We start from the raw sequence: 15,160 nt of genomic DNA on the forward strand, positions 1-15,160 counted from the left end.
AAGGCAGAACATCGTGTGAGAACAAACCGAAACAACCACGGGCTCTCACAAGCCGGTCTGACGACATGATCGAGAAAGTGGAGAGAATTGTTTTGGGGGATCGCCGAATGACTGTTGAACAGATCGCCTCCAGAGTTGGCATTTCTATGGGTTCTGTGCACATAATCCTGCATGACGACCTGAAAATGCGAAAAGTGTCATCCACGTGGGTGCCACGAATGCTGACGGACGACCAAATGGCTGCCCGTGTGATATGTTGCCAAGCAGTGTTGACGCGTAACGACAGCATGAATGGGACTTTCTTTTCGTCGATTGTGACAATACATGAGACGTGGAAGCCATTTTTCAATCCAGAAACAAAGCGCCAGTCAGCTCAATGGAAGCACACAGATTCACCGCCACCAAAAAGATTTCGGGTAACCGCCAGTGCTGAAAAAATGATGGTGTCCATGTTCTGGGACAGCGAGGGCGTAATCCTTACCCATTGCGTTCCAAAGGGCACTACGGTAACAGGTGCATCCTACGAAAATGTTTTGAAGAACAAATTCCTTCCTGCACTGCAACAAAAACGTGCGGGAAGGGCTGCGCGTGTGCTGTTTCACCCAGACAACGCACCCGCACATCGAGCTAACGTTACGCAACAGTTTCTTCGTGATAACAACTTTGAAGTGATTCCTCATGCTTCCTACTCACCTGACCTGGCTCCTAGTGACTTTTGGTTTTTTCCAACAATGAAAGACACTCTCCGTGGCCGCACTTTCACCAGCCGTGCTGCTATTGCCTCAGCGATTTTCCAGTGGTCAAAACAGACTCCTAAAGAAGCCTACGCCGCTGCCATGGAATCATGGCGTCAGCGTTGTGAAAAATGTGTACGTCTGCAGGGCTATTACGTCGAGAAGTAACACCAGTTTCATCGATTTCGGGTGAGTAGTTAATTGGAAAAAAAAATCGGAGGCCTTAGAACTTGAATGCATCTCGTACAGCCCGCATCTCGTGGTCGTGCGGTAGCGTTCTCGCTTTCCACGCCCGGGTTCCCGGGTTCGATTCCCGGCGGGGACAGGGATTTTCTCTGCCTCGTGATGGCTGGGTGTTGTGTGCTGTCCTTAGGTTAGTTAGGTTTAAGTAGTTCTAGGGGACTGATGACCATAGATGTTAAGACCCACAGTGCTGAAGAGCCATTTGAACCATTTTTGAACCATCTCGTACATGCACTTACTGAACACATTCACTTAAAAGTAATTGGTTTGTGTATTTTGTTTCTCAATTTCTTAACGTATATTGATTGATGTTTCGTTGATGTTTGCCGCGTCTTCTACGGTCTGTTTGTGTTCCATATCCTGCGAGATGGGCTGCGTGGGTGCGGCGCCACGTTCCGCTTCGGTGCACAAGCTGTGACGTGCCGTCTAATGGGAAGTGACTGCCAGTTGGGTCCCGGCGTTTAGGTTTTGTGTTGGATGGCTGGTCTGCTGCTTCCGGCATTTAAGTCACACTTGTCCAGGACAGCCTGGGGTCACTGCCCGTTTGGTAAATATAATCTATTCCATGGGTTGTTTTTTATGTGTATATACTAATATGGTATCTGTTCTTTCGGACATGTCCGAAAGAACAGATACCATCGGTGAACATGCAGCTTGTTAGAATGAAATTACAGTGAAATGAACACCCTCAGCTGCTTACAGGCGTTGACATACGTCAACGGGGACAGATGGAAATGTGTACCCCGACCGGGACTCGAACCCGGGGTCTCCTGCTTACATGGCAGACACTCTACCCATCTGAGCCACCGAGGACACAGAGGACAGCGCGACTGCAGGGATTTATCTCTGGCACGCCTCCCGCGAAACCCACATTCTCAACGTATTGTCCCGCACATTCGTAGTGCCCTCGCCCATTATACTCATTAATCGCGTCGCGTTGCCGATACCCGTAAGATACCATCTTAGTATATATATATGTAGTTAAGGCTCACCGGCCACTTGACCATCTTCTTCTTCTGTGCAAATGCACAAACAGTGCCCGAACTCTTACGGGAATCGGCAACGCACCGCGAGCAATGAGTATAAAGAGAGGGGCACTACGAATGTAGTGCGGGACAATACGTTGATAATGTGGGTTTCGCGGGAGGCGTGCCAGAGATAAATCCCTGCGGTCGCGCTGTCCTCCGTGTCCTCGGTGGCTCAGATGGATAGATTGTCTGCCATGTAAGCAGGAGACCCCGGGTTCGAGTCCCGGTCGGGGTGCACATTTTCATCTGTCCCCGTTGACGTATGTCAACGCCTGTGAGCAGCTAAGGGTGTTCATTTCATTCTTTTTTTTTATTTTAAAAAATAGGGTTTTAAATTCGTTGAATATGAATTGTAGTTGAAGTCGCGTGTTGTGCTGGTTGGTTTTTTGGGGGGGTTCTAAACGAACTGATGTTTTTGGTAAATTACCATTATGTTGTAAATTTTTTAAAAATTGTGCCATTTTTAAAAATCAGCTTCATACTGTAATTTATTTGAAATCTCTGTGGGTCATCTCTTTAAGTCTGTTGGTAATTGTTATCTGCTGTCTTGTCTGAGAAGCAAGATATCTGTAATGTTTTATAAAAAGAAGCCCACGTTGATTCTCTTACCTGTTTTGAATAAACAATGAATTTGGTAGTTGTCGTTTAAGGAGTGACATTACAGGGGCCTTGACCTTCCATCCTAAAGTGTACCCCTCATACCCACTTCCTAAGCAGCAATGAATTATATTAAGTGTAACGTATTGTGCTGGTTGTGTTATTTCTAAAAAAAAAATATCTGAGCCATCTTTTAAATTACTTCAGATTTATTGTTCATTAAGCAATTCTAATTTGCTGCGAGCTTGAGAAGGAAGCTATAGGTCATTTTGGATTGTTTTTAAGACGGCCACATGTTAATTGTATGTTAGCTATTATATAAATGTGGTCTTGAATAAATTGTTAATTTATTGACCTACTAGCTGTTGTGTTTAAGGAGTGACATTATAGGGGCCTTGTCCATCCATGCTAATCCCGACTTCCTAACTCACATCTCACAGTCGGGCATCTGGATTTCCTGTCATTAGCTTCATGTGGTCGTTCCATTTTAAATAACGCTTTATAGATACTTATAGACATTCTACTGATGTAACTCCTCTAGCTATTTTGTACATTGACAGGATATCAAAACACATTAAACAGTCAGCGTAAGCTTCACAACGTTCCTCTCACAGACACGTACACTTCTGTCGCTGGACTGTTAAACCTTTGTTCTGTTACAGCTGCTTAGTAATAGACGCTTAGTAAGTAAGCTTCACCACAAGACCTTAAGATGAAACCTTTCAACTTACTTTACCTTACCTAACAGCCGTGACATACCATGACATGTAATGGAAGGAAACAACCATTAGCAGTAAACAGACAAGTATATTAATGTAACAACACTGAAGTTACGGCATCGTGCGGTACCACAATTCATGGAAAACCACAATTCATGGAAATATTGCAATGAGCCTATTTGCCTTTGAAGTGGCTGTCAACGTTCAAAAGAAGTCGATTTAGGGGACATAGATCATCCAGTAGTTGTGAGTTACACACCTTTCAAAGAACTACGATGAAAAAGGGTAAACGGGTTGGACAACATTTTGCAGTATATTTTAAACTATTGGAAGTGACAGTGGAAAACGTATTAAGTTAGTCTATAGATTCTATGAGATGCACAATCGAATTTTCGGAAGAAAATCATCCTTATAATACCGAATACAAAAAGGTAACGTAGATGAAGAGATATAATTAAGTCAGTTTGACAGTCACGATATCCAAGTTATTAAGCAAGATAACATACAAAAGAACTGAAGAGAGAACTGAGGACAGGTTAAGTTTAAGATGAGTTTGCTTTTACGAGTGAGAAAGATACCAGAGACGGACCTAAGTCGTTACGTTTAGTCCAGTATCATGGACGTTATTTCCTGATGTCCTTTTATCGTGCTCTTCTTCTTGCCTGTGTTTTCTATATAATCCCATCTTCGCCGATTCTGCAGAGAAATGGTTCAAATGGCTCTGAGCACTATGGGACTTAACGTCTGAGGTCATCAGTCCCCTAGAACTTAGAACTACTTAAACCTAACTAACCTAAGGACATCTCACACACCCATGCCCGAGGCAGGAGTCGAACCTGTGACCGTAGCGGTTGCGCAGTTCCAGACTGTAGCGCCTAGAAGCGCTCGGCCACCCCGGCCGGCGCTGCGGAGAACCTCCTCATTCCTTACGTCATCAGTCTGCATAATTTTCAACATTGTTCTGTAGCACCACGTCTTAAATGCTTCGATTCTCTTCCGTTTACCACAGTCCACGTTTCACTACCATACTGTACCACAAAATGCTGTGGTCCAACCGTACATTCTCAGAATTTTCTTCCTTAAACTAATGCCTATGTTTGCCACTAGTAGATTTCTGTTGGTCAGGTATGCCCTTCTTGTCTGTGTTGGTCTGTATTTTATATTCCCCTTGCCGCTCTGCCTAGGTAGCGGAGTTCCTTAACTTCATCTACTTTGTTATCACCACACCTGATGTTCAGTTTCTCTCAGCTCTCATTCGTGCTACTGCTCATTACATCCGTCTTTCTTCGGTTTACTCTCAGTCCGTACTCATTAGTCTGGTCATTCTGTTCGGCAGATCCTGTAATTTTTCTTCACTTTCACTGCGGATAGCAATGTCAACAGAGAATCTCATCATTGATATTCTTTCACCTTGAATTTTAATCCCATTCTTTAATATTTCTATTATTCCCATAATTGATTCCTCTGTTGTACAGACTGTAGGGACGAAAGACTATATCCCTTTCTTACATCGATTTTGGTCTGAGCACTTCGACCTTGGTCCTCCTGTCTTATTGTTTCTTCTTGATTGTTGGACATGTTATGCATCACCCCTCTTTCCCTACAGCTTACTCTTATTTTTCTCAGATATTCGATCATGTTTCACTATTTTATATTGTCGAAAGCTTTTTCCAGGTCGACAAATCCTACGAGCGTGTCTCGATTTTTTTTCACTCCTGCGTCCGTTTTGGTGCCTTTACCTTCCCTAAAGTCAAACTCTTCATCATCTAGCATACCCTCAATTTTCATTTCCATACTTCCATAATTTATTCTTGTCAGCATCTCGGATGCATGAGCTGGTAAGCGGATTTAGGGATAATTCTCGCACTTGCCGGCTCTTGCAATCTTGGGAACTGTTTCGATGATGTTTTTCCCAAATTCTGGTGGGATAACACCAGTGTCATGCAATCCACACACCGATATAACGTTTTTCAAATGTCTGGAAACACAGAACTAATTTGGGACGCAATAAGGAAGGAAACAAAGATAAAGTAACATAAGACATCGGCCGTCGCAAATTTGTTGTACAAAAGCGGAAGTCGAACACCTACAAATGTTTCAAATGGCTCTGAGCACTGTGTGACTTCACTTCTGAGGTCACCAGTCTCCTAACTAACCTAAGGACATCACACACATCCATGCCCGAAGTAGGATTCGAACCTGGGACCGTAGCGATCGCCGGCTCGAACAGCTACAAGATGAGGAGACATCGCAAGGGTAGTCCACAGAAATTACTTACCTTCGCTGTTCTAACAGATATTCTGTTGAATACCAGATAAACAAGTCACACGTACGTTGAGAAATAAAATCGTACGTAGTAATGAATAAGGTCTGTGAATATACACTCCTGGAAATTGAAATAAGAACACCGTGAATCCATTGTCCCAGGAAGGGGAAACTTTATTGACACATTCCTGGGGTCAGATTCTTCACATGATCACACTGACAGAACCACAGGCACATAGACACAGGCAACAGAGCATGCACAATGTCGGCACTAGTACAGTGTATATCCACCTTTCGCAGCAATGCAGGCTGCTATTCTCCCATGGAGACGATCGTAGAGATGCTGGATGTAGTCCTGTGGAACGGCTTGCCATGCCATTTCCACCTGGCGCCTCAGTTGGACCAGCGTTCGTGCTGGACGTGCAGACCGCGTGAGACGACGCTTCATCCAGTCCCAAACATGCTCAATGGGGGACAGATCCGGAGATCTTGCTGGCCAGGGTAGTTGACTTACACCTTCTAGAGCACGTTGGGTGGCACGGGATACATGCGGACGTGCATTGTCCTGTTGGAACAGCAAGTTCCCTTGCCGGTCTAGGAATGGTAGAACGATGGGTTCGATGACGGTTTGGATGTACCGTGCACTATTCAGTGTCCCCTCGACGATCACCAGTGGTGTACGGCCAGTGTAGGAGATCGCTCCCCACACCATGATGCCGGGTGTTGGCCCTGTGTGCCTCGGTCGTATGCAGTCCTGATTGTGGCGCTCACCTGCACGGCGCCAAACACGCATACGACCATCATTGGCACCAAGGCAGAAGCGACTCTCATCGCTGAAGACGACACGTCTCCATTCGTCCCTCCATTCACGCCTGTCGCGACACCACTGGAGGCGGGCTGCACGATGTTGGGGCGTGAGCGGAAGACGGCCTAACGGTGTGCGGGACCGTAGTCCAGCCTCATGGAGACGGTTGCGAATGGTCCTCGCCGATACCCCAGGAGCAACAGTGTCCCTAATTTGCTGGGAAGTGGCGGTGCGGTCCCCTACGGCACTGCGTAGGATCCTACGGTCTTGGCGTGCATCCGTGCGTCGCTGCGGTCCGGTCCCAGGTCGACGGGCACGTGCACCTTCCGCCGACCACTGGCGACAACATCGATGTACTGTGGAGACCTCACGCCCCACGTGTTGAGCAATTCGGCGGTACGTCCACCCGGCCTCCCGCATGCCCACTATACGCCCTCGCTCAAAGTCCGTCAACTGCACATACGGTTCACGTCCACGCTGTCGCGGCATGCTACCAGTGTTAAAGACTGCGATGGAGCTCCGTATGCCACGGCAAACTGGCTGACACTGACGGCGGCGGTGCACAAATGCTGCGCAGCTAGCGCCATTCGACGGCCAACACCGCGGTTCCTGGTGTGTCCGCTGTGCCGTGCGTGTGATCATTGCTTGTACAGCCCTCTCGCAGTGTCCGGAGCAAGTATGGTGGGTCTGACACACCGGTGTCAATGTGTTCTTTTTTCCATTTCCAGGGGTGTAGAAAGCGTCGAAATCATTACCTAACATTTATGCACCTGAGCCGGCTCCACCTGTAAGGATAAAATAGTAGTGGAACAAAACGCGCTTTGTTTAATTCTCGCCCTAAAACATGAAAATGTTCTATCAAAGGAAGCGACGGAAGAATTCATTAACATGATACACAAAATGATGTACTACAACCTTAGAAGTCTTAACCTCGCGCGGCTCCTTCGACCATCACGATTCACTACTGCATTGAGTTGGCGGTCCTCTGAGGGGAGGTAACTGTCCAAGCTGGTGAAAGCGTTCCGGCTGCGCTCGCCAAATCCTTTACCGGCTGCCGACAAGGGGACGTGGGTGTGCACCAGACAAGACAAGACAAGTAATAAAGCGATTGGGCCGCAGGCGGAAGCGGAGGCGGAGGCGAACTTGGCGGCTCGCTTTGAGGGGATCGGGTGCGCCGGGAGTCGATACAAGAGCCCCGGATTGACGGCGCCACCTCTCAGCCGGATTGGCTGCGAGATGGGCAAGGCCCCCGATTAATTACACGCCGAGCTCACGAGGAGGTCATGTAATTACCAAACGCCTCGCACACATGTGCTGGCCGACCCGCTTTCGGCTAAGGATATTCATCCATTAACTTCTTTTCACAGCCTTCCTCTTTACATCCAAAGACACAGAAAGGAAAACATGATTTCTTAATACCCCTCAGCTTGACGACCAACAGACTTTTATATATTACCCGTGCTTGGGACGCCTTCTATTCATCGCAGATGGCTCTAAGCACTATGGGACTTAACATCTGAGGTCATCAGTCCCCTAGACGTAGAACTACTTATACCAAACTAACCTAAGGACATCACACACAGTCATGCCCGAGGCAAGATTAGAACCTGCGAGCGTAGCAGCCGCACGGTTTCGGACTGAAGCGCTTAGAACTGCTCGGCCACAGCGGACGGCTATTCATCACAGAAAGGCAAATAAACTCGGTACATTTCTCACATGTTGGTATTCTAAAGTAGTTACGCACCTAGTATACATAACAGTAGCTTAGTGCACACTGATTCGTTCATGCTGACTGAATGGTCTGCACAGATTTTTAAAAAAATTTTTTTATATTTCTTTAACCAAATTTTTATGTTGCTCACAAATTTCTAACATCTTCAAACCTTTCCACACTATTTAAGACCAGCGAAGCATAACCTTTTCCGAATATACTTCTGAGCAAAAAGCGATTCTAGTGGCTGGAGTCCAAGGTTTTTGTTAATCATACCTTTTGATTTCCAGTGTACATGAATACTTTCCCGGTATAGTGAAACTTATGTTTACTTCCTTGCAGGAGTGATTTTCAAACTATGTATTGTCCGCATCTCAGCAAGAAGCCATATGAATGCCGTAAACAACAGGCAGAACGGTATTAATGAAATTAAAGTTGAAAGACTTTCATAGCTTTCACATTTAAGTGGAGATGTTGATGAAATTGACCAAAAATGTCAATTTTTGATTTATTTTTTACTTGTTAGTACAACTCGTGGGCAATAAGTTCCCAAAGGTTCAATGTTGAAATCGCATCCGAAGTGCCAGAAAGTTAATTAAAAATGTGACGCTGCCTCCCTGCCACACCCACGTTTTGAAGCAGCACTTCAATACCAGCTCAGTGAACAAAGATTCTGCGTATTACTTTCAACCCAACGTGTGCGGGATACATCTAGAAGGCCGTGATACAAACTCTTTGGTTTTATTGATCATCTTTGACTCTGTTCCGTATCTTATAAACAATAACAAACTAGCTTCATCGTTTATGATGAAACACACACACTATTTCAAAAATGCACCAAATCCACAGTTTTGGAGATATGGCAATGAAATTGTAATTCTATTTCATGGTGGTAACGTCGGGAGGATGAAGGTGTTAGAAAGAATGCGTTTTAAGATGGTAAATTTTACTCAAGACTCCTGAGAAAAATAGATTTACAGCGCGTCTCTGCAGCTGAAAAGTCGGTTGAAGACCTGCTAAAGGAAAGAAGACAGACAACAAGAAACCAGAAGAGAAGCCTTGAAGGGAAAGACGACCCAGAGTACAAATGTGGTGCCTTCTGAAGAAGTGGCATCAGGAAAATTTAGGTTTAACTTTAAATTGCGTTTCCTGAAAAGCATGCTTTTTAAAATTTATGTATCTTTTCCTCCGATTCTGTGAACGCTAGAATTATGAAATTTTGTACACATATTTCTGTAAACCTAATAAACGTTGTCTTATGAGTAAATTTTGAAATTGTGATCGAAAGCTGAGATATGGGGCAAACTGCTTGGCCTTTTACATGAATTTAAAATTGTACTTGTGGAATTATAATTAAAAAACTCTGGAAATTCTCCTGGTTGATCTATTCAGAAAACCTCATTAGAGACGTTTACAACATATAAAGAGATGAAACAGAGAAATTTTTGTAGAAATCTCTTGAATACTTTCTGAGAAAAAGGAACATATATTATTCTTTGAAAATAAAACTTCAAATTTCATTAAAAAAAGCTGAGTATTTATAATCAAAGGATTTTATATGTAAATGTGTGGACAAAATTTCATTGCATATCTCCAAAACTGTGCATTTGGTGTATTTTTGAAATTTTTCACTGATGTCCCCCCTTAAGAGTCTGGAGACTTTGTTGTTAGAACTGGAAAAAAGATATTGAGATTACCACTTGGGATTTTGCTAGTCGTTGTGTGTATTTACTAGAGAATCAAAACTTGTACGTACAAAAGGTCCACAGTATTTTATTATTGTGAATTTTATATTAAGGTAAGTAAGTTGATAAGCTGTGAATAAACTACATTACTATCGCGAGAGTAGACAATAACTGTTACTCGTGGTATCGATACTCCAATGAAAACCAGTCTTCAACGTAATGATTGGTTACACGAAAAACTGGGAAGTGTCGCAGCAATCGGGTTACGTGTGAGTTGTCGTAGAAACTACACACTTCCTAGCAGTATTGCGACTTTCGTTCAACACTCTCCTTCAAAAATTCCAAAACTGAGATCCCGTGTCTCTACCTTTGGCTTCAAACGACATTGTGTCTTCTGTGGAGAGACATGCGAAAAAGCTTTGATAACTATTTGCCTCTGGACGGCGTAAATGTTTACGAAGTGCGATCCATGAAGAGCAAGCAGTCTCTTTTGAGTGCCGCTCAATCTCGATTGGTCCCATAGGAACTTACTACCACCACCACCACCACCACAACCTACATCACCACACCGATTTCATTGATGATGAGGATGATTGTGACCATCTTGTGCAGGATTCTCCGTTATCTATTAGTGAGAAAGATGATTAAGATGTGATCCATAATTTTAATAGCAAACTTGTGAGGACATTCAGCTGTTCATAGTGTAACAAGCGTAATTGTTTGTAGCACTCTATATTGGCGTTCAGTGTGCTCTTTCTTCATTTTTTTGAGTATTTTATTTGCTATTGCTGTTTACAGTGGATCATTATTAGGCTGTTCAATGAGAAAATAATTTTGTCAATAATGGTTACTTTTCGTCAACATAATTTACGTCTCACCTTTAATCAGACAGAAAAGATGGTAAGACAAAAATATATATGCATAATCAAAAGAATGCATCCCAGTCATTCACGTAACTTTTAATCCAGATCGGCGTTTTATTTTATCCAGATATATTTGGTTTATTTGTGTAAAAATAAACGTGGAGATGAATGCCATGTTTAGAACAATAGATTTTTACCTATACTTTGAGAGTATCATATGTACTTGCAATTCTAGAGCAAGGTTTTAAAAAATTCAAATTATTCCCTTAATGTTAATGATAGGGGGAACATACTGGTATTGTTTTACAGATCTAAGAATGTGTTACATAAACAATGAGAAAACATCCCATTGTGTCGCTTAACTACGCAATTATTCACTGAGAAACTTCAAAAATAGATCGAAAAGAATGATTTTTCACTTTTGGTTAATGTAAGTCAGAAGATATGTAGGATATATGTAAGAATGGAAAAACTAGTAGAAGCCGACCTCGGGGAAGATCAGTTTGGATTCCGTAGAAATACTGGAACACGTGAGGCAATACTGACCTTACGACTTATCTTAAAAGAAAGATTAACGAAAGGCAAACCTACGTTTCTAGCATTTGTAGACTTTGAGAGAGCTTTTGACAATGTTGACTGGAATACTCTCTTTAAAATTCTAAAGATGGCAGGGGTAAAATACAGGGAACGAAAGGCTATTTACAATTTGTACAGAAAGCAGATGGCAGTTATAAGAGTCGAGGGACATGAAAGGCAAGCAGTGGTTTGGAAGGGAGTAAGACAGGGTTGTAGCCTCTCCCCGATGTTATTCAATCTGTATATTGAGCAAGCAGTAAAGGAAACAAAAGAAAAATTCGGAGTAGGTATTAAAATCCACGGAGAAGAAATAAAAACTTTGAGGGTCGCCGATGACATTGTAATTCTGTCAGAGACAGCAAAGGACTTGGAAGAGCAGTTGAACGGAATGGATGGTGTCTTGAAGGGAGGATATAAGATGAACATCAACAAAAGCAAAACGAGGATAATGGAATGTAGTCGAATTAAGTCGGGGGATTGGTGAGGGTATTAGATTAGGAAATGAGACACTTACAGTAGTAAAGGAGTTTTGCTATTTGGGGAGCAAAATAACTGATGATGGTCGAAGTAGAGAGGATATAAAATGTAGACTGGCAATGGAAAGGGAAGCGTTTCTGAAGAAGAGAAATTTGTTAACATCGAGTATAGATTTAAGTGTCAGGAAGTCATTTCTGAAAGTATTTGTATGGAGTGTAGCCATATATGAAAGTGAAACATGGACGATAAATAGTTTGGACAAGAAGAGAATAGAAGCTTTCGAAATGTGGTGCTACAGAAGAATGCTGAAGATTAGATGGGTAGATCACATAATTAATGAGGAGGTACTGAATAGGATTGGGGAGAAGAGGAGTTTGTGGCACAACTTGACCAGAAGAAGGGATCGTTTGGTAGGACATGTTCTGAGGCATCAAGGGATCACCAATTTAGTATTGGAGGGCAGCGTGGAGGGTAAAAATCGTAGGGGGAGACCAAGAGATGAATACACTAAGCAGATTCAGAAGGATGTAGGTTGCAGTAGGTACTGGGAGATGAAGAAGCTTGCACAGGATAGAGTAGCATGGAGAGCTGCGTCGAACCAGTCTCAGGACTGAAGACCACAACAACAACAACAACAATGTAAGAATTTGCAACATAACGATTTTTCAACTATTCGTCTGAAATTTTGTGCAGAGACGACCCTTTTCGTTAATTCTGATGGAGTTCATAGCCGATGAAAAATTTCTCTAGACATTCTTGATAGGCCACATTGATGACGTCATAACCCCCATTTTAACAGCATGGAGCTTCGGAGACTTAACCAAGGTATCAAACTAAGACTACAGGAAAACATTTCATCTCTCTCCTTTTTTTTACTATTCATTGTATAAAGGTCCTGGACTATACCTCGATACTGAGAGCGTTCGACCGTTGCCCTGGTTAGCTCTAGACAGCCGATATCATGGATAAAATGTGGTATAGAAATGAAGCGGCATGGAATTTCGTACCTATATTTGACATCCAGGCTCAACTCCAGACGATTACCAGCCATTGGTGGTGTCAGGAAGTGACAGCTCTGTGTACTTTATTTCCCGTCACGCATGCCATGAAATCATATACAAATTTAATCTAGCATTCATCATACCATACTGTATATGCATAGTAAGCAAAATTTCATTATTTCATATCATTCATCTAGTAACGGCCAGTAGTATACTTAGTGATAATATTAACATGTGGTATGAATGGAATGGAACGCAAGATTTAGATTTGTTGGAAAGGTTCTGGGAAAAGTTAGTTGAGACCATTTTCAAAGATTAGTAACGCTAACGGCCGTCACAGCGTGTATGTACAGTAAACTACTGTACTATCGCCACTCTTATGCCACTAGCGCGAAACGTTGATAGACACCATCTTTCACATGTAGAATCAGGTTTCCAAACTTTCATTTATGTAGCACCACTCCTTCCTGGTGGTGTGATTTTTTTTTCCGTCAGTTTACCAGGAGTAGTCCGTGCTATCCCCAGAAACAGAATAGCGCAGAAATTACAATTAACAATCGGCAGCGGATTCGAGGGCCCACTTCTCCGTTAAGCGCTCTATCATCACACTTGGTTGTAACTTCCAACTTTCTTCCTACATGGTGGTGCGCGGATGCTCCATCAGCTTTGTACTGGTGTGAGGTTTTGGTGTTTGTAGAAAATGGGCGCAGGCAGTTAGTTCAAGTCCTCGGCTCACGGGGTGAAAAAGCCAGGGCGTGGAAGCATTCGTGCGAACAGGCGTGAAGTATTTATTCCACGACCCGCTGTTACCTGCAGCTGACGGCATGATGTCGCATTCTCTCTGACCTGGGTCCTCGTACGGATTCAATTGGATAGGATGTCAAACACGTGTTGTACCCCCTCCCCAACGCTTTTAACTCGTCTGTGATATCTTGGATATTGGCACTGCGACAGAGCTGACGTTCGAGCTAATTCAAACATGTTCTATCAGGGACTGATATGGGTATCCTATCGGCCAGACGAGTACGTCAACAGCAGTCATGGCCTGTGCGGCTGGTCCTGGCGGAGGTTCGAGTCCTCCCTCGGGCATGGGTGTGTGTGTGTTTGTCCTTAGGATAATTTAGGTTAAGTAGTGTGTAAGCTTAGGGACTGATGACCTTAGGAGTTAAGTGCCATAAGAATTCACACACATTTGAACATTTTTTTTTTAGTACGTCAACATCACACGGACACTTCACACACATCTACAGCTAAAGCTACAGCACACTCCACAAGCAAGCTAGTGATGTGTGGCGGAGGGTACTTTCGGTACCACTACCTGATTGCTCCAACCCTGTACCACTCGCGAATAGTACGTGGGGAGAATGACTGTCGGTAAGCCTCTGTATTGGTTCTAATTTCTCGAATTTTCTGCTCGTGGTCAATACGCGAGATATATGTGGGGGGAAGTAATGTGTTGTCCGACTCTTCCTGAGAAGTGCTGTCCCGAAATTTCAATAGTTAATCTCTCACTGATGCACAACCTCTCTCTTGTAACGTCTGCAAGTGGAGTTTGCTTTGTATCTCCGTAACGCTCTCTCGCCAGCTAAACGATCCCGTGATGAAACGCGCTGCTCTTCGTCGGATCTTTCTATGCCCACTGTCAGTCCTACCTGATAGGGATCCCAGATAGATGAACAATACTCAAGAATCGGGCGAACAAGCGCCTTATAAGCCACTTCTTTCGTGGGTGAGTTGCATTTCCTTAAGATTCTCCTGATGAATCTGAGTCAGATACCTGTTTTTTCCCTCCATCTGTTTTATGTGGTCATTCCACTTACGGTCGCTCTGTGTAGTTACGCCTAGATATTTTACGGGAAGCCCTGTCTCCACCTGTTTGTCATCAATAGTGTATCTGTGAAGTAGTGGATCTCTTTTCCTATGTATGTGCAATATGTTACATTTATTTACTTTCAGGGTCGACTGCCAGCGCCTGCACCATTCATCAATCTCTGCAGGTCGTTCTGCAAATTCTCACTATCTTCTCGCATTGCTATTTTGGTATAGACCACGACATCATCCACGAATAGTCTTAAAGAGCTTCCGACGCATTCTACAAAAATCATGTATATGTGGTGTCACCGCCAGACACCACACTTGCTAGGTGGTAGCCTTTAAATCGGCCGCGGTCCGCTAGTATACGTCGGACCCGCGTGTCGCCACTGTCGGTGATTGCAGACCGAGCGCCGCCACGCGGCAGGTCTAGAGAGACTTCCTAGCACTCGCTCCAGTTGTACGGACGACTTTGCTAGCGAAGCTACACTGACAAATACGCTCTCATTTGCCGAGACGATAGTTAGCATAGCGTTCAGCTACGTCATTTGCTACGACCTAGCAAGGCGCCATTCACATTTGTTATTTATCTATGGATTCCTGTACCGTCAGACCGATGTTCTCCAATTATGGATTAAAGTTAA

The 15,160-nt window shown here is 43.7% G+C and overlaps 1 non-coding gene across 1 annotated transcript; it reads right to left on the minus strand.

Moving 5' to 3' along the window:
• Nucleotides 1-1,716: 1,716 nt before the first annotated feature.
• Nucleotides 1,717-1,790, minus strand: Trnat-ugu (transfer RNA threonine (anticodon UGU)). The gene has a single exon. It is a non-coding gene; the product is annotated as a tRNA-Thr (tRNA).
• Between the last annotated feature and the right edge of the window lie 13,370 nt (nt 1,791-15,160).

Source organism: Schistocerca cancellata, chromosome 3 (genome assembly GCF_023864275.1).
Source record: "Schistocerca cancellata isolate TAMUIC-IGC-003103 chromosome 3, iqSchCanc2.1, whole genome shotgun sequence".
In the NCBI taxonomy this organism is placed as follows: Eukaryota; Metazoa; Arthropoda; class Insecta; order Orthoptera; family Acrididae; genus Schistocerca; species Schistocerca cancellata.